This window comes from Saimiri boliviensis, chromosome 4 (assembly GCF_048565385.1).
Source record: "Saimiri boliviensis isolate mSaiBol1 chromosome 4, mSaiBol1.pri, whole genome shotgun sequence".
Lineage (NCBI taxonomy): Eukaryota > Metazoa > Chordata > Mammalia > Primates > Cebidae > Saimiri > Saimiri boliviensis.
In genome coordinates this window covers 26,329,052-26,354,392 of record NC_133452.1, presented here as the reverse complement: position 1 = coordinate 26,354,392, position 25,341 = coordinate 26,329,052, and the positions used below count along the sequence as shown (strand labels likewise).

General features: G+C 42.5%; 1 protein-coding gene and 1 long non-coding RNA gene across 5 annotated transcripts in view; one reads left to right on the top strand and one right to left on the bottom strand.

Moving 5' to 3' along the window:
• Positions 1-25,341, top strand: part of PHACTR2 (phosphatase and actin regulator 2) — a 302,003-nt gene that overhangs the window by 7,211 nt on the left and 269,451 nt on the right. The gene's annotated exons all lie outside the window — the stretch shown is intronic.
• On the bottom strand, positions 11,743-15,268 carry LOC104651181 (uncharacterized). The gene is made up of 2 exons (XR_012517165.1): positions 15,158-15,268; positions 11,743-12,861 (listed from the first exon to the last, which is right to left on the bottom strand). It is a non-coding gene; the product is annotated as an uncharacterized LOC104651181 (long non-coding RNA).

Here is a 25,341-nt window from a genome sequence, read left to right as displayed (position 1 = left end):
GCCTCTGGAAAGAGGTGAAACCTATCTGCATGCGAAAGAAGGAACTGAAAGATGGAGCTGGGTAGGGGAAGAAGAGTGTTTGGGGATGGGAAACAGTACATGGAAAGGCTGAAAACAACCTAACATAATCCGAAAACACTCAGCAGCTGCTTCTGGCTCTGAGTGGGTTCTTTTGGGAGAGGGGAGAGAAGGGAGACTAGAGAGCTGGGCGAGGGCTGAGTTTGGAGCTTGCTGTGTTTGCCTTTTTCCTGGGAGACACAGTTTAGTTGACATTTGTAAGGTATTTGCAAGTTTGATAGAGATCTATTCTGAGTATATTCTGACATGGACACTGAGACAGAGACAATGGTAGAAAGAGCACAGACAACTGAGATTGGGACTGTCAGGGCTCAGAAAACAATACCCCAAAGCACGGTGCTTTGAGGTGCTAAGTATTTCTAACTGAAGGACACTGGAAGGGCCTCAGAAGTAAAGGCACTTTCTGACCTTCTCTTGACCTCCTATCTTCTATTCCCCTGTCTCCCCAAAGGCAGGCTACAGAGACTGGGATTCCTCTTCCCCAAGGTGGGTTGTAGAAACCAGGAATGCTACTCTAATCTTGTCCTGCCTTTCTGTGTAGGAGCTAGTCAGAGAGAAATTCTTTGACCTGCTTTGTGTGATAGTAGGTCATAAGACCTTCATCCCAGGAGGGAAAGAGGGAGGGGGAGGGAAGGAAGAAAGGAAGGAAAGAGGGAGGGAAGGAAAAAAGGAAGGAAAGAGGGAGGAGGAGGAAAAGGGAAGGGAAGGAAAAGAAAGGGAAGGGAAGGAAAAGGAAGGGAAGGAGCCACAGAGATACCGAGAAGAATCTGCAGAGACAGGCCATGCTGACATGAGTGACATAGCATGTCACTCATGCTATCACAATTAGGTCAATCACACTTCTCCATGACGTCTATTCATCAACATTCAGTGTAAAACTAAACAGTTTCCTTGGGTGTTTGGGTCTTCATTTCTGAAACCTTCTTTGTTAAATAAAACTTTGATTCAAGAAGTTTGTTAGACTTTTCTCTTGCTAACCTGTCTTGTGTTATAGGAGTGTTACCATGACCCTTACGATGGGTGAGAAAAGGTATCACACTTTTCTCCCCCATATACAGAATCTGGTTATTATCTATGTAATCTTAGGACAGATTGATACCTGTCACCTGCCTATGCTAGGTTTAAGTCACGTCCCTATGCTAGGTTTCCTTGTATCTGACCTGGAAATGGTTAGTAACAGTAACACAGAGTTCATAGGATTGTTGTGAGTCTAAAATGTATGAAAAGGGCTTTTGAACTTTAAATTGCTGTGTAAATGGTGGCATCTTTGCCTGCTTCCATGATAAGACCTCCTGTGCTACATTAAAATGCTGGATGGATTTGTCTCCTTCCCTACACTTTAAAACCGTTGCAGACAGAAAGCATATTTTATTTATTTTTGCATTCTCAGCACCTACTACAGAGCCTGGTACATAATAGGTGCTCAGTGGATACTCGTGGAATTAATGAATGAATTGCCTAAAAATTAGTTCTGTTGACATTAAGTATCTATAAACCAAAAACTAGCCTAAAGTGATTATTTTAAATGTGCAAATAGAAGATTGGGTAAAAATGGGGATTTCTAAATGTTTTAAAATTTTAAAATAATGAGAGATTTGGGTTTTTTTCTTACTTGAGATAGGGTCTCACTCTGTCATCCAGGCTGGAGTGCAATGGTGCCTTCTTAGCTCACCACAACCTCGGCCTCCCAGGTTTAAGTGATTCTCCTACCTCAGCTTCCTGAATAGCTGGGACTACAGGCATGTGCCATCATGCCTGCCTAATTTTTGTAGTTTTTGGTAGAGATGGGGTTTCACCATGTTGGTCTCAAACTCCTGACCTTAAGTGAGCCACCTGCCTTGGGCTCCCAAAGTGGTGGGATTGCAGGCATGAGCCACTGTGCCTGGACTGTTTTGTTTTTTATACAGCCACCCATGAGATCATTAGAACTTCCTTGGGGGTAGTGTGTAAACCTCACTTGGCAGCACCTATGGAAGTCAAGAGTAAAAAGGAAGTCATGGGTGTCACTTCAGCCTGAGGCTAGCGGTGGTAGAAGCCCAGTTACAGGGACTCCACAGACTCCTGGGAATGCTGGTGCTGGGTCTTGGATGCAAGAATGTAGGCAAAGGAAGGCAGAAAGAACTACACTCATGCTAGTCCAATCCTGTATTATTTACCCACATGATCACACTGTATCCTTACAGCAACCCTGTGAGAGAACAGCATATCAGCTCCTTTGCTGAGATAAGGAATCTGGCTTCAGAAGGATGGAGTAACCCATCCACGTCCCACAGGCAGCAGGGAAGGAACAGAACCAAGACTCAAATCCTCATGACTTCAACGCTCACACTGTTTTCTTACCCCACACTACCCTAAGCATATCTATTGCCCCTCATCGAAAGAACTCCTGTTTATCTCCACCAACAGAGGGAAAATTGCATTATGTTTTACTCTGCACTATGAAAAAGATCATTAGAATAAATATCACTTTCTATCCAAAAGTCTTTTTAAGGCCCCGGTCAATTGTCTGTTTAAAGTTGCATTCAACACCACATTTCTAGCATAAAGAAGAACTTTGACTGACTTGTGAAGGGTTTCTGCCAGTGTTTTCAGGCTAACACATTTCGATGATCAACACTTAGGTATATTCTTTTAATCTAAACCAACTCAGTTTTGGAGTCATGTGTTTAATTAATGTCCAAGGACCATATCTTGTCTCAAGGTACAAGTGTAGTTTCAGTTACAGTGAAACTCAGGAAAACACATTGAAGCGGCTTTAGTGTTTTTAAAATACCATGCTGAGTGACTCATTATCTTTGATCACACTTGCTGAAATTTGCACAAAGAAGTAGGTTGCACCAGCTTGCCTTAAAATGATTTCTGAGTTCTAACTTATTTTGTGACCTATTGGCTAAAATTTGACATTTATATATCTTACTTTGCAGTTTCTTGATACTTCTGTGAAGTCTTGAGAAAGAGTAGCTACTGCTTATCCCTCATAACAGGAAGAAATGTGATTTTTTTTTTAAGTCTATTATCTCTCTCTAGAACTTTAGACCGTGGCCAGGGCAAGATTGTCAGAGGTACAGTGCTTTGATTTGGGGTCCACAGCTCACATACTATAAGCATGTGACATAATAATTAATGGTCATGAATCAAATCATTAATGTTGATTTCTAATCTTCTTTTTTGTGTTACATATATTTTAACCTACCTGAATGTTTGGCATGTCTTCTTTGGAGGTATAATTTCTGTTAAATAATCTTCAAGTAGCCTAAATATCAAAAACAAACATATTAAGCCCCTTTTCTCCAAACTACAGGGCATTATAAATCTTGGATTTCTGCTCCAGAGGTTTGGCCTACAGGACAGGAAGATGTGATAGTGATAAAGAATGTGATTTAGGCTGGGCACAATTCCTCATACATGTAATCCCAGCACTTCGGGAGGTGGAGGCATAAGAATTGCTTGAGCCCCGGAGCTTGAGACCAGCCTGGGCAACATAGTAAGACCCTGTCTCTACAAAAAAATAAAAAATAAAAAAATGAGCCAGGTAAACTGGTGTGCACCTGTGGTCCCAGCTACTCAGGAGGCTGAAGTGGAAAGATGGCTTGAGCCTGGGAGTTTGAGGCTGCAGTGAGCTGTGATTGTGCCACTGCCCTCCAGCCTGGGTGACAAAGTGAGATCCTATGTGGCTTTATGGTTAGTAAATGTAATAGAATGTATGTCTTCAAATGAGTGTTATCTTTTAGAGTTGTCATATTGGAAGAGTTCATACTCATTTCCATTGTAATCTTATTGGGCAAAACAGTGTTCAACAAAAGTTTTGTGACTAAAATATGTGACCCTGTTTTTATCCTCTTGCCCTGATTACAGCTGTAGCTCTTTCTAAAAATCATGTCTACCTTTGAGTGACATAGATATGTACTGTCACTGAGGAAGATTTCAAAAAGTGTTCCATAAATGGCAGGAACAGAGGCCACATTGCAGGAATACATTTATTGTCTCCTGGCATGATTATATAGGTGGGAATAACAATGATTTGGACAGCTAAGTCATTCACATTACTTTATAGTAACACTGCATACCTCCAAAATATTTAATCACACAAGGTAATATGTGCTAACCAAGCAGATCAGTTGGAACTGTTAACACAGTGACTGTGAGACAGAGAAAGGAAAGAGGCTTTGAAATAGTCACTGTGACATTTGTAGAAGGGACTCAATCATAAATGAATGAGAGGATTATTAATTAATAGCAAGGATTTGATCAAAATGAACAAATTTCCATATTTAGCAATAGACTTTCTTCTTTGAGTGAAGGAAGGGAGGTTTGTTTGTCTGTTTGTTAACGAGAGTAGCCATTAACCAGGAAGGAGAGTGTGGCTTCATGAGGGCTTGCAGCCAAGAACGGTTACATTGATACACTGTTTGTGGTCAGGGAGGGCAGTCTCTTTTTGTTTCCAGAGGCTTTCTCTTTGTCTCTCTCTTGCTTTCTCTCTCTCTCTCACTCAACTCTCTCTCTCTCTCCTCCCTCTCTCTCCTCTCTCTCTTTCTCTCTCTCTCATCTATCCATCCATCTATCAGTTCATCATCCGTCATCTATTTGTCTTCATTACCATCATCATCATTTATATAATCTATCTTATTTTGGCCTACTATAACAAACTGTCATAGACTGGTTGACTTATAAACGATAGAAATTTAATTTCTCACAGTTCTGGAGGCTGAAAGTACAAGAACAAGACACTGGCAGATTCAGTGTTTGGTGAAGGCCTGCTGCCTGGTTCATAGATAGCCATCTTCTTGCTGTGTCCTCACATGGCAGAGGAAGGAAGAAAGCTCTATGGGGGCTCCTATAATGACATTAATCTCATTCATGAGGATTCCACCCTCAAGACCTCATCTAATCCTTATTACCTCCCAAAGACTCCACCTCATAATACCGTCATGTTGGGGGATGGGGTTCTAACATTTGGATTTGGAAGGGATACAAGCATTCAGTCCATAACACTACCTGTCTAATCTGTCTTTGCATCCATCCAACCATCCATCCTTCTGTCTTTCCCTCCTTCCCAGATTCCTCTGATGCTGTGAGCACATGTTCTCCTCGGAGTTCTCCAATGTACATGTCTTCTGTTAAAGCTAGCAGAGTGAGGTGCCTTTGGATCCCAATTCCACACACCAGCCTGGGCCAGGTAGCCATTCCTGACACCAGCTATATCCATTTTGTGGGACAGAGACCATTGGATGTATTCTTGCAGGTGTGGAAAACATAGTTCCTAAGAGCTGGGGGACTGGCCGGGCATGGTAGCTCACACTTGTAATCCCAGCACTTTGGGAGGCCCAGGCGGGTGGATCACCTGAGGTCAGGAGTTCAAGACCAGCCTGGCCAACATTGTGAAACCCCGTCTCTACTAAAATTACACAAATTGGCCGGATGTGGTGGTGCATGTCTGTAGTCCCAGCTACTTGGTAGGCTGAGGCAGGGGAATGCCTTGAACCCAGGAGGCAGAGGTTGCAGTGAGCTGAGATCGCACCACTGCACTCTAGCCTGGGTGACAGAGAGAGATTCTATCTCAAAAAAGAAAAGAAAAGAAAGAAAGAGAAAGAAAGGAGAGAGGGAGGGAGGGAGGGAAGGAAGGAAAGAAAGAGTGGGGGAGTACGAAAACACAACAAAAACGTTGATTACCTCCTTGTCCTAGGGGTCTGGGGAGGTAAGGAATTTCAGGGCTTCTGGGAAGCATAGGTGTCACAGAGGAAAGCCTAATGTCTTTTAAGGTAAGAAAGAAGGAAAAGAGTAGAATGAGAAAACTATGTGGAATAAGGAAACTTTTTTAAGTAACAAAGTGTATGTTTCATTGCAGCATGGGTGTTTTAGAGTTGTGAGGAAACAAGCAAGAATAGAGCATGTTCCTAGAAAACAACAAGGTCAGAATAGGAAGGACATGGTGATCGTTGGCTGGGGTGAGGACCTGTGGCTTGAGGAGTATGAAGAGTACAGGGAAGAAGGTTTGACCATGAAAACGGGCATTCTGTCCCCAACACCCTGACTGATGGTGCCCAATCTCCTCCCAGTAACCACGCCAGTCCGTAGGGTGCACATTTCCACAGAGCTGCCTGGATCCCTTCGGTTTCCATTCAAGGCAACCCTCGGTGGTCATTGAACCAGATCTCCTCATTCCTTCAGGAAGATTAATAATGGGCCTCACATGGCATATAGGCCTCAGTCTCTTCCCAAACGGAACAATATGGTAGTGAGGCCAGTTCAAACCCTTGCTTTCTGGGGATTACATCCCCAAAGGTGACCCTAGATTCAGGAGCCATAGATTTTTTTTTTGGTTCAGGGTGTGGGATGGCATTCCTTTGGCCTAATCTGATCAAACATTTCTCAGCAAGGGTTTAGAGTTGGCATGAGGTCACATGTGATTATCCAGATCTGGATTTATTGTTTTTTTATGGGGGTGGCTGCTCCTTAGGCAGGTGACACATTCTCTGAAGGCTGGCCGCAGGCAATGGCAAGATGGGAATGTTTGCCCAAGCCCAGGAACGTGCTAGGTGGACTCAGCAGCTGCTACACAGCTATGGGAGGAGATGGTGCTTTGAAATTTCTGATGCCAAAAAACTAGCCTCATACGTTAAAATCTGTAAGCAAATTTCTCTGTTTCACCTCCCCTTCCTGAGCCGCCTGGCTGCCACTCCTCCCTTCAACTGCACACGCCTACTTTAACAGTTGCTCATTAAGCCTTCTTCTTCTAAGGCTTCCCTTGATGTTCATGTTTGCAGGCCCTCACCTGTGTTAAAGTAGTGCCTAGGAGTGGGGGTGGGGTGTCTCGGTATGATTCAGCCGGTTCCCGGCCTCACCAAGCAAGCTCTTACTCCTAGGCTGTGGTTTTCAGCCATGATCACCTTGCTGCACTGTTAATAGACAATAGGCAAGAAAGGGACGCCACAAAGGATGAAAACTGAGAGTCCCAGTCAGCCATACCAGAAAGCACCATGTTTTGCTAGGTGGGAGTTGCAGTGATGTTTCAATGCACCAGCGGACGACTGAAATCAAACATAATGGCCTGCTGACCAGAGCTTCACTCAAGTTCACATATGATTCAGTGACAGTCGTATTATCTAAGGTAGCATTTCTCATATCTAATGTAGACTTTCTCGTACAGATTCTAACATATGAATCACCCGGGGATCTTGTTAAAACACAGTAGGTTTGGAGTGGGAATTGAGCTTGTCCTCTTTCTAACAGGCTTCTAGGTTTTGCTGATGCTGCTGGTCCTCAGACCACACTTCAAGGGAAGGGGTGGGCTTGTCAACTATTGTAAGGACTGATTCCTTATAGCACTAATGTACCTCAACATTCCATCTGTAGTTTAAGTAGCAACTTCCATGCTACTTAAAAGTCTACTTTTGCTTTCCTGCGTGGCAAACCTTACTATATATTATCTATATAGCAAATAGTGGGTGCAGGGGTGTCACATTTTTTTGATGAAGTTTTTTGATGAAGTATCTAAACCAATTCATGCTCTGAAGAATTTAGAGAGAGCATGGCTTTAGAACTTTTACCTACACAAAATATTTTGCTTCAAGAGTGTCCATATGAATTGGCTTCTGGGACTTTCTCTGAAAAAGCTTTAGGATCTAGTATCTAGAGGATTGTACAATTAAGAGGCAGGAATAGATTTAAAAACAAACAAAGATTAGGGCTGGGTGCAGTAGCTCATGCCTGTAATCCAAGCACTTGAGGAGGCCAAGGTGGGCAGATGGCTTGAGCCCAGGAGTTCAAGACCAGCCTGGGCAACATGGTGAAACCCCATCTCTAGAAAAAATACAGAAATTAGCTGGACATGGTGGCATGTGTCTGTACTCCCAGCTACTTGGGGAGCTGAGGCAGGAGGATCACTTGAGCCCAGGAGGTCGAGACTACAGTGAGCCATAATCTCACCACTGCTCTCCAGCCTGGATGACCAAGTGAGACCCTGCCTCCAACAAATAAACAAAAACAAAAACAAAAAAACCCCAAAGACTAAAACACTTTATTCACTGAAAACTCAAATCCGTTCTTCAAAGTGACTTTACCCAAAACATTAAAAAAACAAAGAGTAGAAGCTGCATAGACAGCAGTCCCTTCTTCCCCGTGGGGGAACCATTCCAAGACCCACAGAGGATGCCGGAAAACTGCAGATGTCACCTGCTGAACCCTATCTGTGCACTGTGCTTTTTCCTATGTGTACATACCTATGATAGACTTTAATTTTAAAATTAGGTACAGTAAGGACAGCAATAACTAATAGCTATAGTGTCAGAATCATGTGAATGTGTTCTCCCACTCTCAAAAATACCTGATTTCACTGTGGAAATAAGATATCGTCACCCAGACAAGTGTGGATTCCTGTGGACTTTCGAAAAGTGTTACAATTGTGGAGCATTTTTAATCCTTAATTTCTCAGTGTCTGATATGCCTTTGGTAGACTGGAAAAAGGTGAGGCTGAGCAAGATGAGCTGGGTTTCTTGACACACAGATCAGGGCTGTGACGGCAGGAAGAGGAAGGAGGGAGACCTTCGGAACTTCTGCCTCCACGGATTGAACGTCGGAATCTCCTTGTAGGGAGACCGAAGAGACTGAGATACACCTGAGTATCAGAATGTCAGTGGTGGGAATGATAATTATGAAGCTGTTGGAAAATAGGGTTGAGACTGCAATAAGAAGACATGTTAATTTTGTTATCTGTGGTCGATATTATAATACCCATCGAAAACACCCTGTAGAAGAGAGAAATGTCGTAATGGGGGAGGTGACAGCTCTAAATGGAGGCGTTTGACTTGCTGGCTGAATTAATAATGTGACCATTTATTATTGCCTTGGGTATCACTGGAATTTTCCTACATAGCTTTGTTCACATGAAAAGTTAAAGTTTACTGCATAGCGCTTGCTTAATCATTTGTTCAGCAAGCACTATGCAGTAAACTTTAACTTTTCATGTGAGTATAGACTGTCTCCCTCTCTTCGAGTTCCTTTGAGTAGTAGACTTTCATAATCACAATAGTGCCTCATCCCTGGTAGTTGCTTAGAAAGCATTTGTTGGAAAGCAACTGATTATACTCGGGAGAATTTGTAGTCAACTAAAAATGGTGAGGAGCCACAGCTGGGGGAAAGAAAATTAGAAGAAAGAGTGTGGTGAGGGAGGTTAATGGCCCCCAGATCACCTAAGAGAACCTAAAGAGTAAAAACTGTAAGGACATCTTCAGACTGCATCTGAAGGAAGTCACTGGAATTCACAGCCAAAGCATTTTTGACGAAGTTCTAAGAATGAAAACCCAGAGAGTCCCTGAGGGAGCTGGAGTTGAAGGGAAGTTTAAGGACCAAAACTGCAAATGGAAATAAAGGGTCGAGAGGTGGGGAAATAACAACAATCAACAAGAAAAGTTCCTGTGAAGCAAACACTCTTCACCCGGTAGTAATCTTTCATTAACATGCTATTCTGTGCTCAGTTATGTCTGTTTATGGCTGATACTAAGCATGTAGCAGATGGTGCTCTATTAGAATTAAAAACAAATTGAAGGCCAGATGCAGGGGCTCAGACCTATAATCCTAGCACTTTGGAAGGCTGAGGCAGGTGGATGACTTGAGGTCAGGAGTTTGAGACCAGCCTGGCCAACATGGTGAAACCCCGTCTCTACCAAAACTCCAGAAATGAGCCAGGCATGGTGGCGAGTACCTGTAGTCCCAGTTGCCCAGGAGGCTGAGGCTGAAGCTGAAGAATTGCAGAGGTTGTGGTGAGCCGAGATCGTGCCACTGCACTCCAGCCTGGGCAACAGAGCAAAACTCCATCTCAAAAAAAGAACAAAAACAAAAAAACAACAACACTAACCAACCAAACAAACAAAACAAAAAAACAAATTGAAGAAACCTTTAGGAAGACCGACATGATCTCTGATGTCCAGCCGCCTGTCACTTGCCAGGTATTTAAGGTGTGAAATGAGCGATGATGTTTCATCCAGATGCTTAAACATGCTTAGCCCAGCCCAGAAATGTGGCTTAGGGGCTAAAACCCATGCACCACTGTTGACCCATCAACAAGGTTCAGCAAGTACTTGCTGAGTCTCTATTTTGTGCCCATGAGAAAACAAAAATCCAGTTCATGGAGACTGCATTATAGTGAGGGTATCAAAGATAAAGCGGCAAGGAGAGATTTTAATCCGTGATAGACTATTGCAATAGAGGACTGTTCAGTGTGAACTGAACAACTGCAATTTGTACAGAAGTGACTGCATTTTAAAGAGAGAATGAAGGAATAGAGAGGGAGGTGAGCAGAGGTTCAGTGAAGTCAGGGAAGTGAAAAAAATCACACAAAGCAGGAAGAGGGAGTTGGTGCTCGTAAAGCATCCGGATTTGTTGACTGGCGCCTGTGGCAGTCAGGCTCCCACCCTCCCACAGAGGCTGGAGACGGGGGGAGCCCCATCTTCAGACGTTAGATGAACAAACAGTAAATTATTTGGAAAGTTTTGAGTTAGGCAGGCATTTTAAGAGGGGTTAAAGTCATTCTAGAGATGCAGCCTTGAGCTATTTGAAATGGTATTTGTGTTTTATTCAAGTCTTTATAGGCCGAGGTTGAGGCGTAGTTGAGAAGAAGGCTCAGGGGAGCTGACCGGAGTTTGAACAAGAAGAGAGTCTTTGCTGGGAGAGAGAGACCGTACACAAGCTAAATAAACAATATTAGATGGTGGTTACAAAGTGGAGGAAGAGGACAGGGCGTGCCGGGGTGAAGGTGTGGAGATTGCAGCCTTAAGTATGGCAACCAAGGCAGGCCCCACCGCGAAGGTGACATTTGAAGCAAGCTCTGAGAGAAGTGAAGGAGAGAACCTTCCAGGCAGAGAGAAGAGCAAGGGCAAAGGCTCCAAGGAACAAAAAGAATCCCGGATTGGGCCCCTGTACACAATTGCAATGACATTGACACTTTCTCCGAGTGAGACTGGGGATCCAGTGGTGGGACAGGTGGGAGCAGGGTTGGGGAGGGGGACATCATGTTTTTTTTTTTATTATTATACTTTAAGTTCTGGGGTACATGTGCAGATCATGCAGGTTTGTTACATAGGTATACACATGCCATGGTGGTTTGCTGCGTCCATCATCATTATCTACATTAGGTATTTCTCCTAATGCTCTTCCTCCCCTAGCCCCCCACCACCCTGACAGGCCGCAGTGTGTGATGTTCCCCTCCCTGTGTCCATGTGTTCTCATTGTTCAACTCCCACTTATGAGTGAGAACGTGCACTGTTTGGTTTTCTCTTTTAGTGTTAGTTTTCTGAGAATGATGGTTTCCAGCTTCATCCATGTCCCTGCAAATGTTTTTTGATAAAAATGCAGAAAGCAGGCTGGGCGTGGTGGCTCATGCCTGTAATAGCAGCACTTTGGGAGGCCAAGACAGGCGGGTCACGAAGTCAGGAGATGGAGAACATCCTGGCCAATGTGGTGAAAACCCGTCTCGACTAAAAATGCAAAAAAAAATAGCTGGGCATGGTGGTGCCCTCCTGTAGTCCCAGCTACTTGGGAGGCTGAGACAGGAGAATTGCTTGAACCCAGGAGGTGGAGGTTGCAGTGAGCTGAGATCTTACCACTGCACTCAAGCCTGGCGACAGAGCGAGACTCCGTCTCAAAAAAAATGTAGAAAGCAAAGTTTGAGAGATTAACTATTTCATTCGTATCAATATCAACTTAGGAGTGAATCCACAGTATGATGCAGGCTATGGTGTCTGCCTCTTCTTAGGAAGGGACAGTAACTAGCAAATTGATGGAAACTCTAACATTATGTGGAAGTAGCTAAACTAATTGAAGATATTAAAAAATGTCTTTACCTCCAACAATTTGCTGTTAAAAAATTATTCAATGACACTTGTTAAAGCACCGTAGGGCAGGTTTTATTTAGGACCGTGTCAATAGGTATAGGAACCACTGCCGTGGGATTTTGCGGTTGGAGAGAGAGACTGGGCTCAACTCTGAATGTAACAGGGAAAATAATTTACAGCCAAGGAGCGATGTATGCTGCTCCTTGGCTACAAATTGTAAGTGGATGTTGGTGGATGGAAAATTACTAAGAGGAAACGTCGGGGTTAGGGCACTCTTGCTGAACACAGGTCAGGGTGGCCAGGCCTCACCTGAGAAAAGGTGAAGAAATAAGGAACTTGATGGAGGGTGATAGTTTTTGGTAAACCAATTTAACAGGGGTTTTGCTAAAACTGTATTTTATGAGGAAGTGCCCAGATGGACCTACGAGAAAGTTCAGGAGCCTGACTATAGTTTGGTCGCTCAAATAATCTTTGTCACTGCCAGTCTAAGATGTCAAAAGTGTAATTTTGTCTTTACTTGGTCACTATTGAACCTAGGAAATAATTTATATTACTAGCGATTTGCAATTTCTTCCTCTGTGGTCTTTCCAATACATATCCTTTGCCCTTTGTTTCTGTTGCATTATTTTCTTAACTCTTGGTGTGTTGAGGTTATTAAATAATCCTTTGTGGTATACGTTAGAAGTATTTTTCTGCTATTGTGTTTGTTTTCGTTTTGTTTTCAGGACGTTTTGTTACTCAGGAACAAATCCGTTTTGATGTGTGAAGGTGTGTGTTTCCATACACATTTGGAGGATTTACAAATATGCTATAGATGTCTGTATTTGCCTTGAAATGCCCTTCAATAAAAACCATCCCGGATTCTGTGATTCTTATCTTCCCTTTTTAGTGTGGGAGGCTTCCTGCTTTGCTTTGTCTGCACGTTTGCATCGAGCCTGCCGGGCTTAATTTTAACCTGGGGAAAAATACAGAAGAGAAGCTATTTTCAGTCAGGTCATATTACTGTGAACACCTGTGAAATTCAGGATATTTTCTTAGGGGTAAGTTAAAATGTAGGACACCACCTTGCCTGAAGCACATTTCTATTGTGGTTGCTGTGCAAATTGGGAGGTGTTACTTGGAGCCAAAAACCTTGTCACTTTCACACCAGCACTGCTTCTGAGTTGCATCGCCTCCAACCCTCAATCCTTGTATTAATTCTGAAACAACTAGTATAACCATCTGTTGAAAAGTTTTGTGGGAAAAAACGGGTGTTTATGGTCTGTTTTATTCACTTCAATGATGATCAGCAACAGAGATATTTTACGTGTTAGTTATCATTCATTTATTTCCTGCTTTTCCTCTTGCCCCAGTTTGCCTTCCTAAATGTCTGGCCATAGAGAGGCAAATAAAATAGATACCCACCCTAGATCATTACAGTGTCAAAATCTCCTTAATCACACAGTAGCCCAAGCCACCTGTTTGAGTAATGTTTTTCCTACCTCATCGTGTGAATTGCCTATTGTTTTGGTGAAATGTTGAGGCTACCACCTACTCTCATCCTCCCACCTCCATTTGCAGATAAAATCTAATTATCACCTCAGGATGGTTTCTTGACATACAACATAATCACCAATAAGAAGAATTTAGGGCACTATGACATTTAGCTTTTTTTTTTTTTTAACGACTGTTGTTTTAAAAAAAGATCCTTTTAAAGTTGCTATTTACAATTAATTAAAAAAAGAAAAAAAAAGAAAGAAAAGAAAGAAAAGAGACCAAATCTTTTACTCTTAGCAATTAATCTATTTGTAGCATTATATTGAAGGTAGTAATTTTCACTAAAACTCATGATGGTTAAGAAATTAACCAAGAAACATGCTTTTAGGGCTTTAGATAGGGATCATTACTAAATTCCCTAGCTTTGATTAGAATGTTGTGACACAAACTACTGTATAATTCGGCCCCAGTTTATTTCAGACTTTCTTCCTTAAATTCATTTATTTATTTGAGGACATTAAGGTATGGACTTCTGGTGCAGGGCATCTCCAGTGCTCCCACATGCCAGGCACAAGGCGTGGGCCAGGAGAGGGAATATCTGATGGTGGGAAGTGAGGAATACAGGAAGTAGTGTATTTTACTAAATGGAGAAAACATTGGAGGCAGCCAGCTTGATAGAATCATCAAAAATAAAAATCGAGGCATAACACAAAACCAGAAAGTACATTTATAACTCCGTATGTCCAACTAGAGAAAGTAAAAAAGATGAGAAAAATATTTTGAGAAAAGTTAGCTAGCTCATTTGCAGTGACAGCATTCAGAAAATCAATATAAATGCAGCTCTAGGGCAGCAATTCAGCGTCCCAGCTTGGAGGACTGTAGGTCTGAAGCTTTCAGCTGCTATCAAATTTGAACCTCTCAGCTCACAGGGCGCTAACCAGACAAGAAGGAAGACGTACATCACCACAGGACCACAGCCATGTGTCACCATAGAATTTTCAGACTGAACACACTGACCACACCATAAGGTCCAATGGCTTCCATTTAGAAAAGCATGCTTTCGTGTGTGAAAGTGTGTCATTTAAGAGTAAATAATCTTTTTTAAAAAAGTGAGTCATGAACTAATAAAAATGATGCACAAAGACGTGAGAAGATATACTGCCTGTCTGCCCTCCTTCCTCAGAGAGACCACATTTCCCTTTGAAACAAAAATAAGACCAGAATAAAAGGTCCTCCCATCCTAGCCCCAGCCTGTTAGAAAGGGCCAGAGGAGGTGGCCTACCATCACTCTCCAAAATATGTTCTCTGTGTAGTTCACCAAGAGGATTCATTTGGTTTGACAAACTTTTCCTTTTAAAGAATAAACACTTGCTTAAGGATTAAAGGCCAGGTAATGGCCATTCACATTATCTTGCAAGTAAGTTACTTTAATTATTATCATCACTAGTATTGCAGAGAAGTTAAAGGGTTCTCATCTCTCAATCCTATTTCACCCTCATAACCTTGTGAATCCTGTAGGACTCTTATTTACCCCATTTCACAAATGGGGAAAGTGAGGGGGAGGTAAATCGCCTTTGGTCATACAACCAGTGAGTGCAGAGGCAGAATTTAAAGCCAGGTCTTCTAAGTCCAAGTTCAGGGCTGCTGCCATCACCCCAGGTGATTGCATTTGTTGCACTCCCACATTTGCTGGAACTAGAGCTTTGGGTGGGATTGGGGAAAAAGGGAATAGAAGGTCTGGAAGTGTTGGCAGTGGCATGGGCAGGGAGGTATACCTGCCTGCTGAGATGGCTCACCCTCACCGCACAGGGTCTTGATGTTTGGAGAACTGACTGGACCTTGCGGACTTGGTCCAGCTCTTGCAGACTCTTCCACATGCCAGTCATTTTCCCTTGGCTGACTCCTTTCTCTGTAAGGTCTTGCCGTGAGCCCTGGAGGAACCAATTCCTTGCATACTTCACCCTGCTTCGTCAGCATGCTGCCACCTTTGAAACACAGGCTGTTGTTTCTTTTGACTGGACCCCGATAGAAATGTCAAAGGTGATACCTTGTGAGTGGGAAGCGAAGTCAGGTCACATTCTTGAAGATAAAGTTAGGCCAGGTTCTATGGAACGAGCTGGAACCAACTTCCATGAGAATTGCACTTTCTTCCCCTTTTGTTTTGTTTTGTTTTCTCATTCCTGCCTCAGCGACACTCTTGAAGGATGGATGGGATCCTTCGTGTCCAGGTGTAGCTCACCTGTTTCAGGAGGCACCAGACTGAACTCTTTCCCTTTGGCATTCTCCTTGGGTCCATCCCACATGCTGCATGGGAGCTTCTTCCTTGTTGCCCAGGGTCCCATATTTCTTCATTTTTGCCCTGGATCCGGCACCTTTAGATGGAAAGAGATTTATAAGAAACACTGCACAATCGACATATATGGACTTTGAATTCTTATTCAAAGTGTAAGAAAAACAAAGCTATCCTGGATATAATTGATGATAGTGAGGAATTAATGTTTCTTCTTAGGTGTGCAATAATATTGTGACCATCTTTTAAGAAAAATAAAAGTCTCCTTCTATTTACATATAAAAATATGATAGGCGAAAAAAGATGTCGACCTTTTTGCTTCAGAGTCTTCAAATCTCCCTTTCACCTATCTCCTTCCCTTCACCATGTAAACATGTCCTATTTGCCTTAGAAATGGTTTCATTTGGGCTGGGCATAGTGGCTCACGCCTATAATCCTAGCACTTTGGGAGGCCGAGGCAGGTAGATCATCTGAGGTTGGGAGTTCAAGTCCAGCCTGACCAACATGGAGAAACCCCATCTCTACTAAAAATACATTATCAGCCGGGCATGGTGGTGCATGCTTGTAGTCCCAGCTACTTGGGAGGCTGAGGCAGAAGAATCGCTTGAACCCACAAAGGGGAGACTGCAGTGAGCTGAGATCGCATCATTGCACTCCACCCTGGGCGACCAGAGTGAAACTCCATCTCAAAAAAAAGAACTATTAAATTCCTAAGTAGTAAAACTACTACTTTTTTTTTTTTTAAGTGAGTATCAGATCTGTTATAAGGATGAAAGTAAATGTTTCCACGTCCACATACATTTTTTTGGCTACATGGTGGGGAGATCAGAAAGCTCACTATTTTACTTATTCCTGTCTCCTTTGTCACTTTCTGCATAGAGGAAGGTTAAAAGGGTATATAAATGACTTCTGTAGTGGAAAGGTACATTCAGGCATTTTTCCAATGTGAGGAGGAAGAGATCCTTTTACAAAGTCGAGTTTATGCTCTTTGTTTCCCAACTGGCCTTTGAGTATAGGTACGTTAGGATTCACAGACCTCTGATGAGGATTTCAAGACCTTGCTGCAAATGTTGGGCCAGTACTGGTGATCAGGTAGCTTGAGGGCCCCTAAATGCCTCCCTGATGACTGACCAGCTGAAATGCATAGATACGGCTTAGGCCTCTCCCATCCCCACTCCCTGGGAGGAGAGCGGCTCTGTTACCAGTCTAGTGAAAAGGTCTTTTCAGACACTTGGCAGTCAGAAGCAGATATGGTAGCTTTTAGCCCCCTTAGCCCATCTTTGGCTTCTGCCATCCATGTGGCTGGGCTACACCCAATAAGAAACCGCCTCATCTTCAATGGTCTGTGAAGATTTCCTGGAATGGAATCAAGGCTTTCCCCTGCTATAATATATAGATGACTGTTCCAATACAGCAAGTGCCTTCATGCTCCACTCCTTTGGGGTAGCTTTGGATTTGGGCTGGAATGTTCTCCTTGCTGGCATCTGCTTTTAATTTGCATACAATCAAGCAGGTCATACCCAAGTGCATCCCCATGGTTTTAAGAATTCAGAGGCAGAGTTCCCTGAATGTGATATGAGACCAGGCTGTCTCAAAATTGTCACCGATTCTACTGAGGAAATGTCAGGAGAAAGGAAGGAGAGGAAGAAGCAGAGGATTTATGAGTTATTTATTAGTTTATGATGCTACATGTATCAATGGTAACTCTATCCTGACATCTCTCCCTCCTACCTCCACTCCTAATTCTTCCTGGATCTGAAGTAGGAAGAGACAATGGAAGGGAAGGAACTGAATATAATTTATTCATGAGCATGTAAGATAACACCTTCTCCTCTTCCCTCTCTTACTCTGCCATGTAACAAATATTATTAAGTATACCAGTTATTTTCCAATACTAGAAACATCAATAAAAATGCCAGTGATTTTTCAAAACTGAAACAGAAATTGAGAATGGGGATTATAAGGATTGCTATGAAAACATAGTCAAGTTGTAAATTTCTTGCACATTTGGGAATTGTTTTAGAAAAACAAATACTTGGTGTTTTAAAAACATTTTTAGTAATGATTGCATGGCATTATTTATGAAAATATAATTCACTAGGTTTTAAAAATTAAAATCTGTCATTAATGAATTAACCTGGTACTCACGGAGAGATTTTGCGGAAAGGTGTGTTGTAGAATTTCCATCTTTACAAAAAGGGCCCTGCAGTTGCAATGGATTGATCTAATCAGTCAATTGACTAGAAACTGAAGCAAGTATTTGATTCTGTATCTTTAGTCTAATTCATTTTTAAGCCATGTGACTGACTGGTAACAAGTTAAAAGTGACAAGAAATCCAGCCCAGTTGTGGCAACTGTCTTGAGCTCTTCCACGTTGATTCTACCATTTACCCATTCATTCATTTAATCAACTCTGAATGATACTCTACTATCTGGACAGCAATGAGTAAGATATCATTAGTTCCCGTGTCTAGAAGCTTATTTCTGTGGTGTAAACAGACCTCTGACCAGTTCATTTAGATTGCATTTCAACATAATGTAACGTGGCTACAGTAGGAGGGAGACCTGACCTAGACTGGGATTGCCAAGAGAGGTCACCTGGAGGAGGTATTGGATACCTAAGCTGTCATGAAGGATCAAATAGGTGCTCGACGGGGAGGGAGGGGAGCTTGTTCCAGCCAAGGGTAGCAGCTTAGGTGCACAGACAAGAGGGCATATAGAGACTTAATTTGGAAAATAGTAAGAAACTCTGGATGGTTGGGATATAAAATGCAAAGCAGAGGAGTGTGTGTGTGTTTATGTATGTGTACGTGTTAGGTGTGAGGAGTGGCAGGAGGGTAATGTCAAGAGTTGACAGGAGTCCTAGGCTTAGAACCAGCAAGGACTCTGGGGAACTTTAAGTAATAAACTGGCCAGACTCCTGCAGCTGGCCGCTGGGCTGGGTTGATTAGTCTTGGAACCACTTAGGCTTCGTTGGCTGCCAGCCTGGGCCGGGCCCCACACACCTCAAACACAAGCAGGGATGGAGGAGAGGAAGATACGGTAGGTACTGACCTCCTGACCTTGGCACGATGCATGAGCCGTTCTGCCCTGTCGGGAGGTTCTACCCCTCTGAGCACTATTCTCCTCCTCACCCTGTGATGATGGTCTTAGCACTCAAGATGCCATGGCCTGTTGGGAAGTAGGGCCTCTCCCATTCAGCACTGTTCACCCAGGGCATCAACGTGGTGCTCACAAACTCTCTGAGCTTGGTGGGTGTAAAGACCCTCAGACCACATGCTAGACAATAAGCTTGACGAGAACAGGGGCCTGCTGTCTTCTTTTTAACTCAGTCTCCAGTGCCCAGAAGATTAGGTTGTTGCTCAATGTTTGTTGAATGAATAACTGAATGTGAGAAGTTGTCCGAGAAGAACTTTCAGGGAGAAATTTTGTGGTGATCACTACCCAGGTCCCATGATTGAAGTCTCAGCCCTCTGAAGGAAGGAGGTGCAATGCTAATATGGTCTGGTTTACAGGGTTGCTGTGGGCCCAGAGTGCAGGGGAGATGCCTGGTTCTCTTCTCCGGCCAATACTCCCTGGAGCTGGGCATAGTGAAGTCTCTGGGGAGTGTAATACTCCCTGGAGCTGGGCATAGTAAGTACAGCACTATCAGGCTCTGGCCTGACCTCCGCATTCCCACAGGAGTAGAGGTGAGATAAGTCAAGTCCCCATGTGATGTTGAATGCAGGGACATTTGAGGGGAGTGGAAGGAGAGGAATCAAGACTCCCAGAGTCATGGGGACAGCTTTACCTGGGACCAGAAGGCCAGTAAGGAAGGCAGTGAGCCAGGGAGAGCTGGGTTATTACTGCTTGTGTGATCTCACCCTTCACCACCAGCTCATGAAGTCAGGAAATTCAGGTTGCCTTTGATATTAACCTCCAAAAAGACTGTCACTGATTGAACAATAGTCTTCAGTTACTCTCTTTTCTTCAAACATGTCCTCTCTTTTGGCCCCATGTCTTGACGTGAGTGGTCCCTGTGCTTGGAGAGCCTCCCATCCCTTTTTCATCTGACACAGAGCTTCTACTCATTCTTCAAAACTCTGGTCAGATGTTGCTGCTTCACTGAAAACTCTATGCCCCAGCCACAGTTCCTTTGTTCTCTCCTTTGTGACCTCGTGGCCCCGTCACACTGCTCTCTGTTGTGGTGGAATAATCTGTTTACTTGATGTATTAGGCCGTTCCTGCGCTGCTATAAATAAACACCTGAGACTGAGTAATTTATAAAGAAGAGAGGTTGAATTGGCTCACAGTTCTGCAGGCTGTACAGGAAGCATGGTGCCAGCATCTGTCTGGCCTCCCCAGGCCTCACGAAGCTTACAATGAGGGTGGAAGGCAAAGGAGAAGCAGGCCCGTCGCACGACTAGAGCAGGAGCAAGAGAGCCAGGGATTGGGATGGAGGTGCCACATGCTTTTAAGTGACCAGATCTCATGAGAACCCAGTCACTATTGCAAAGACAGCACCAAGCCATGAGGAATCCACTCCTCATGGAGGAACGATGCAGACACATCCCACCAGGCCCCACCTCCAGCGTTGGGGCTTACAATTTAACATGAGATTTGGGTGGGGACAGATATCCATACTATATCATGTGGCTACCTCTCCAGTGTGACTCTGAGTTTCAGGGGTAATAATCCTGTCTTAAAATTTGTATATATACAACTTATGTCACACAATCTCATTGTGAAAGAAAAAAGCATGTTAAAGAACATATCCAAGGCATTGGAAATAGATCATCCACAGTTATTCCTAAAAGGTAATGAGTAGCCGAATTAACAAAATCTGGTATTTGTGTACACATGAGTATTATTCAGCCATAAAAAGGAACACATGCTGCAGGGTGGATGAGCCTTGACAACATTCTGCTAAATGAAATAAGCCAGAAAGAAGGACAAATTTTGTACGATTCCACATAGAGGATTTACCTAGAATAGGCAAATTCCTAGAGACAGAAAATAAAGTATAGGCTTCCGGAATCCGGAGGAACAGGGAGAAAAGGAGTTATTGTTTAATGGGTATGGAATTTCTGTTTGGGATGAAAAAAAGTTCTGGAAATAGTGGTGAATGTACTTGATGCCACTATATATCTTTACCACAATATGTTTTTTAAAAAGCAACAACGAGAGAAGAAACAAATGAAAAAAATAGCAATAAAATATTGCAATGACCCAAATGCAGAGAGTAGTTCAAAACTATGTAGACCAGTTACATGGAAGACAACACACTACCGGCTCTTTCTCATGAGAAGAAAGGCTGTGTTTTTTCTCTTGACATGATATTTAGGGAATCAAGATTCCATCAACATGATCATCATATTCTCTTATTTTTCTGCAAAATTAGCAGTAGCAAGTGGTTTTTTCCAACATGAAATTATACTTATACTGGCTGGGCATGGTGGCTCATGCCTATAATCCCAGAACTTTGGGAGGACAAGGCAGGTGGATCACTTGAGCTAAAGAGTTCAAGACCAGCCTGAGCAACATGATAAAACCCTGTCTCTGCAAAAAATACAAAAAAGTAGCTGGGTGTGGTGGTGCACACCTGTGGTCCCAGCTACTTGAGAGACTGAGATGGGAGGATTGCTGGAACCCTCAAGGTCGAGGCTGCAGTGAGCTGAGATTGTGTCACTGCACTCCAGCCTGGGTGACAGAATGAGATGCTGTCTCAAATAAATAAATAATTAAAAGTAAATTATACTTCTGTCTATGGAATTTTATTTCACATGAGCTGAGAGAACTCAAACTTGGGTTATTGAAATGCTTTAGAAAATTGATAAACTGTTTACTTCTTTTGGTTTTTAATTTGTCTTATGTATGTGTGTGTCCATAAATATGTGTATATATGTCTGTGTATATATACATATATATTGTATTATATATGTATGAAATAGATCTATATATGTACATATATGTATATATGTGTGTATATATGTATGATATATATATATATCATACAATATTTGTTTTTCTGTGTCTGGCTTATTTCATTTAGCAGAATGTTTTCAAGATTCATCCATGTTAAGGCATGTGTTCCTTTTTATGGCTGAATAATATTCATGTGCACCTAAATGCCATATTTTGTTAATTCAGCTACTTATTACCTTTAGGAATATATACATATATGTGTGTGTGTGTATATATATATATATATATATATATATATATATATATATCTCCTAAATGTATGTCTATATATAGATATAGATATCTATAAATGTCTAGATATAGATATCTATATATATTCCTAAAAGGAATATATCACTGCACTCCAACCTGGACAACAGAGTGAGACCCTGTTTCTAAAAAATAATTTAAAAATAAGTTAGTAATAAAATAAGTTGGCTAGGTGCAGTGGCTCATTTCTGTAATCACAGCACTTTGCAAGGCTGAGACAAATAATTAGTAATACCCAAGAGTAAAAATTAAGTAAACAGTTATAATAGGATTAGTCATTTTATTTATTTTTATTTTGCTGGATTGGAGCCTGCTGTTATATCATGTAAAACATGTAAAACGTTTGCTAGGATTTTGTATTTTTAACACCCCTGCACATTTATGGGAACTCATTAGAGGGGGAAGCCAGGATTTAAAATTTCCCTCCATGAAACAGTTAAAGAGCAAGAAGTGAATCATGTGGGACCTGAAGAACGTCATGGCTGAGCTGCTGATGAGGTCTCAGCTGTGCTTTGCATCATGTAAGAGCTCAACACCCTGAGAAGGTACCTGGTAAATGCCACGGGCTGATCGGATGGCAGTTCTCAGAAGGCCTCTGATCAGAAGCAGAGCCTTTGGCAGAATCTAAATGGCAAAGTCACAAACAGTAAGAGGTCCTAAAAATAACAACTGCAAACTCAGCAAAATGAAAACCTTCTATGCAGGAAGTATAATGGGAAATGTATTGATTGGTATTTTTATCCAGGTACATGAATAGTGATCACAAGCAGAGATGCTTCCCTTTTCTACAAAGGAAAAGGTGTAAAACATTGGTTTTACAATGTAGTAAAACCAATAAAATGGTGGTGTAAAACATTGATCAACATCAGCAGAGTCTTCTAGCAAGAAGGACAATTCAAGTCAATAGATATGTTTGATGAATTTTGTGGTTGCAAGTGGCTGGAATAGAATGAAAATCAGCTTTCACATATCCATGCTCTCATTCTTCTCATTTTAATGAACACCTACTACATGCCAGGCATTGTTCTAGGTGTGTGGAGTATATCAGTGAGCCAAGCTGAGATTAAATTCTCTCTGCTCAGATACAGAAAATAAGGGATACACATCATACAATAGTATGTTATATAATACGTTAGAAAGTAGAAAAAAAGCAAGTAGAAAAAAGGAAAAATACAGCATCAGAGGAAATTGAATAGTGCCAAAAAAAGTTGGATATGCAGAAGGGGCATTTGGTGGGCAGGGGCAGCTCTGCGGAGATGGTGATAAGTGAGCAGAGTCCTGGAGCAGAAAGCCAGTGGATGATGGCAGAAGAGCGTTCCAGATAAAGGAGGTATGAAGGCCTCCGAATGGAGCCTGGCAGGGGGATCTGGGTCTGTGGTTCCTGCAGGGTGGAGTGAGGGCCAGGTCTTGCAGGCTTTCACTTTGGGTGGGAAGACGAGCCTGTGCAAGGTCCTGAACAAAGGCGTGAACTGACCTAGGGATAATTTTTAAAAAGCGCTCACTTTGCTGCTGTGCTGGAAATAGAGAGTAGGAGCACGGCCAGGGTGGAAGTCAGGAGGCTTGTGAGGAGTTGTCCTTCGGTTCCAATGAGACATGATGCAGGGCTTATCACCAGCCTCCAACTTCTGGGCTCAAGCAATCCTCCTGCACCTCATAACTCACTCAGCGCAGCACACATGGCAGCGGGCTTGGGCATGGCCCTTGATGGGGACAAGCCTTAGCTTTCTGAGTAGCTAGAGCGTCTGTGCGCACCATCATGCCCTGCTAGTTTATATATATACATATATATATATATATATATGTGTATATATATATATATATATGTATATATGTATATATATTTTTTCTTTTGTAGAGATGGCATCTTGCTATGTTGCCTAAGCTGGCCTTGAACTCCAGGGCTCAAGCAATCCTCCTGCCTCAGCCTCCCAAAGTGCTGGGATTACAGGCATGAGCCACTGCATCTGGCCAGCTTATTTTATTATCATTATTATAATTTATTGACTTATTTTAAATAATTTTTTGAAGACAAGATCTCACTCTGTTGCCCAGGCTAGAGTTCAGGGGTGCGATCATCACTCACTGCAGCCTCCAACTCCTGGGCTAAAGTGATCCTCCCACCTCAGCCTCACAAGTAGCTGGGACTACAGGCACATGCCACTATGCCCAGCTACATTTTTTTTCTTGGCAGAGACAAGGGTCTTGCTATGTTGCCCAGGCTGATGTTGAACTCCTCACCTCAAGCAATCCTCCTACCTTGGCTTTCCAAAGTGCTGGGATTAGAGATGTGAGCCACTGTGCCCAGCCATTTTTTAGTATAATTTAAATATAAACCCAAAGTAGATAGAACAGTATAATGATCCCTCATGCACACATTCCCTGTCCCTGTTATTTACTCATAGTCAAAACTGTTTCTTCCTCACGCTTACCTTCTTGCTTTCCCTAACCTCAGAATAGTTTAAAATAAATTCCAGATATCATGTCATTTTTCCTGTAAACATTTCCGTATGTAACACTAAAGAAAAAGAACTTTTCAAAATAAAACCACAATGCCATTATTGTACTAAAAAAAATTTAACATTAATAACATCAGCTAGTCAGTCAGTTTTCAAATTTCCTCCGTTGTCTCATAAATGAATGTTTGGATCAGGATCCAAATAAGTTTGGCCCATTACATTTGGTTCAGACTTTCCTTTTGAAATGTCTCTGCCGAGGATTTGTCTAAAGCCACTAGCAGCCACACACTCAGTTCCGTGTTCCTCATCAACGACACATCGCGCTCCTTTCTGTGTCTTGCGCAGCGCAGCAGCCTCTGTTGTTGCTGTAACACTTTCACTTCTTTAATTCACTACCTCGAAGCACCAAAGTGGCTTTAGCTCCTCAAGTATTCTGGAGTCATTGTGAAAGCTGCAGATGTGGTTTAAGTGTGTTTGGTTTTTGAAAACCCCCAGAAGTCTATATATGCAGCAGAATTCATGGTTCCCTCCCTCGTTTGTTCTCCCATTTAGAGAGGAGAGCAGAGACACTCCCTCCTCTAGTTCTCTCCATATAGGCTTTGGTCTTTGATTTTATTTATTTATTTATTTATTTATTTATTTATTTATTTATTTATTATTTGAGACAGAGTCTCACTCTCTGTCATCCAGACTGGAGTGCAATGGCATGATCTCAGCTCACTGCAACCTCCACCTCCCAGATTCAAGTGATTCTCCTGTGTCAGCCTCCCGAGTGGCTGGGACTACAGGCACATACCATCACGCCCAGCGAATTTTTCTATTTTTAATAGAGACAGGATTTCACCATACTGGTCAGGCTGGTGTTGAACTCCTGGCTTCAGGAGATCCACCCAACTCAGCCTCCCAAAGTGCTGGGATTACAGGATGAGCCACTGCACCTGGTCTTTGATTCTGATATGCCAGTCTGCATCAGCTAGAACCTTCTCTATGCTGGGGTACT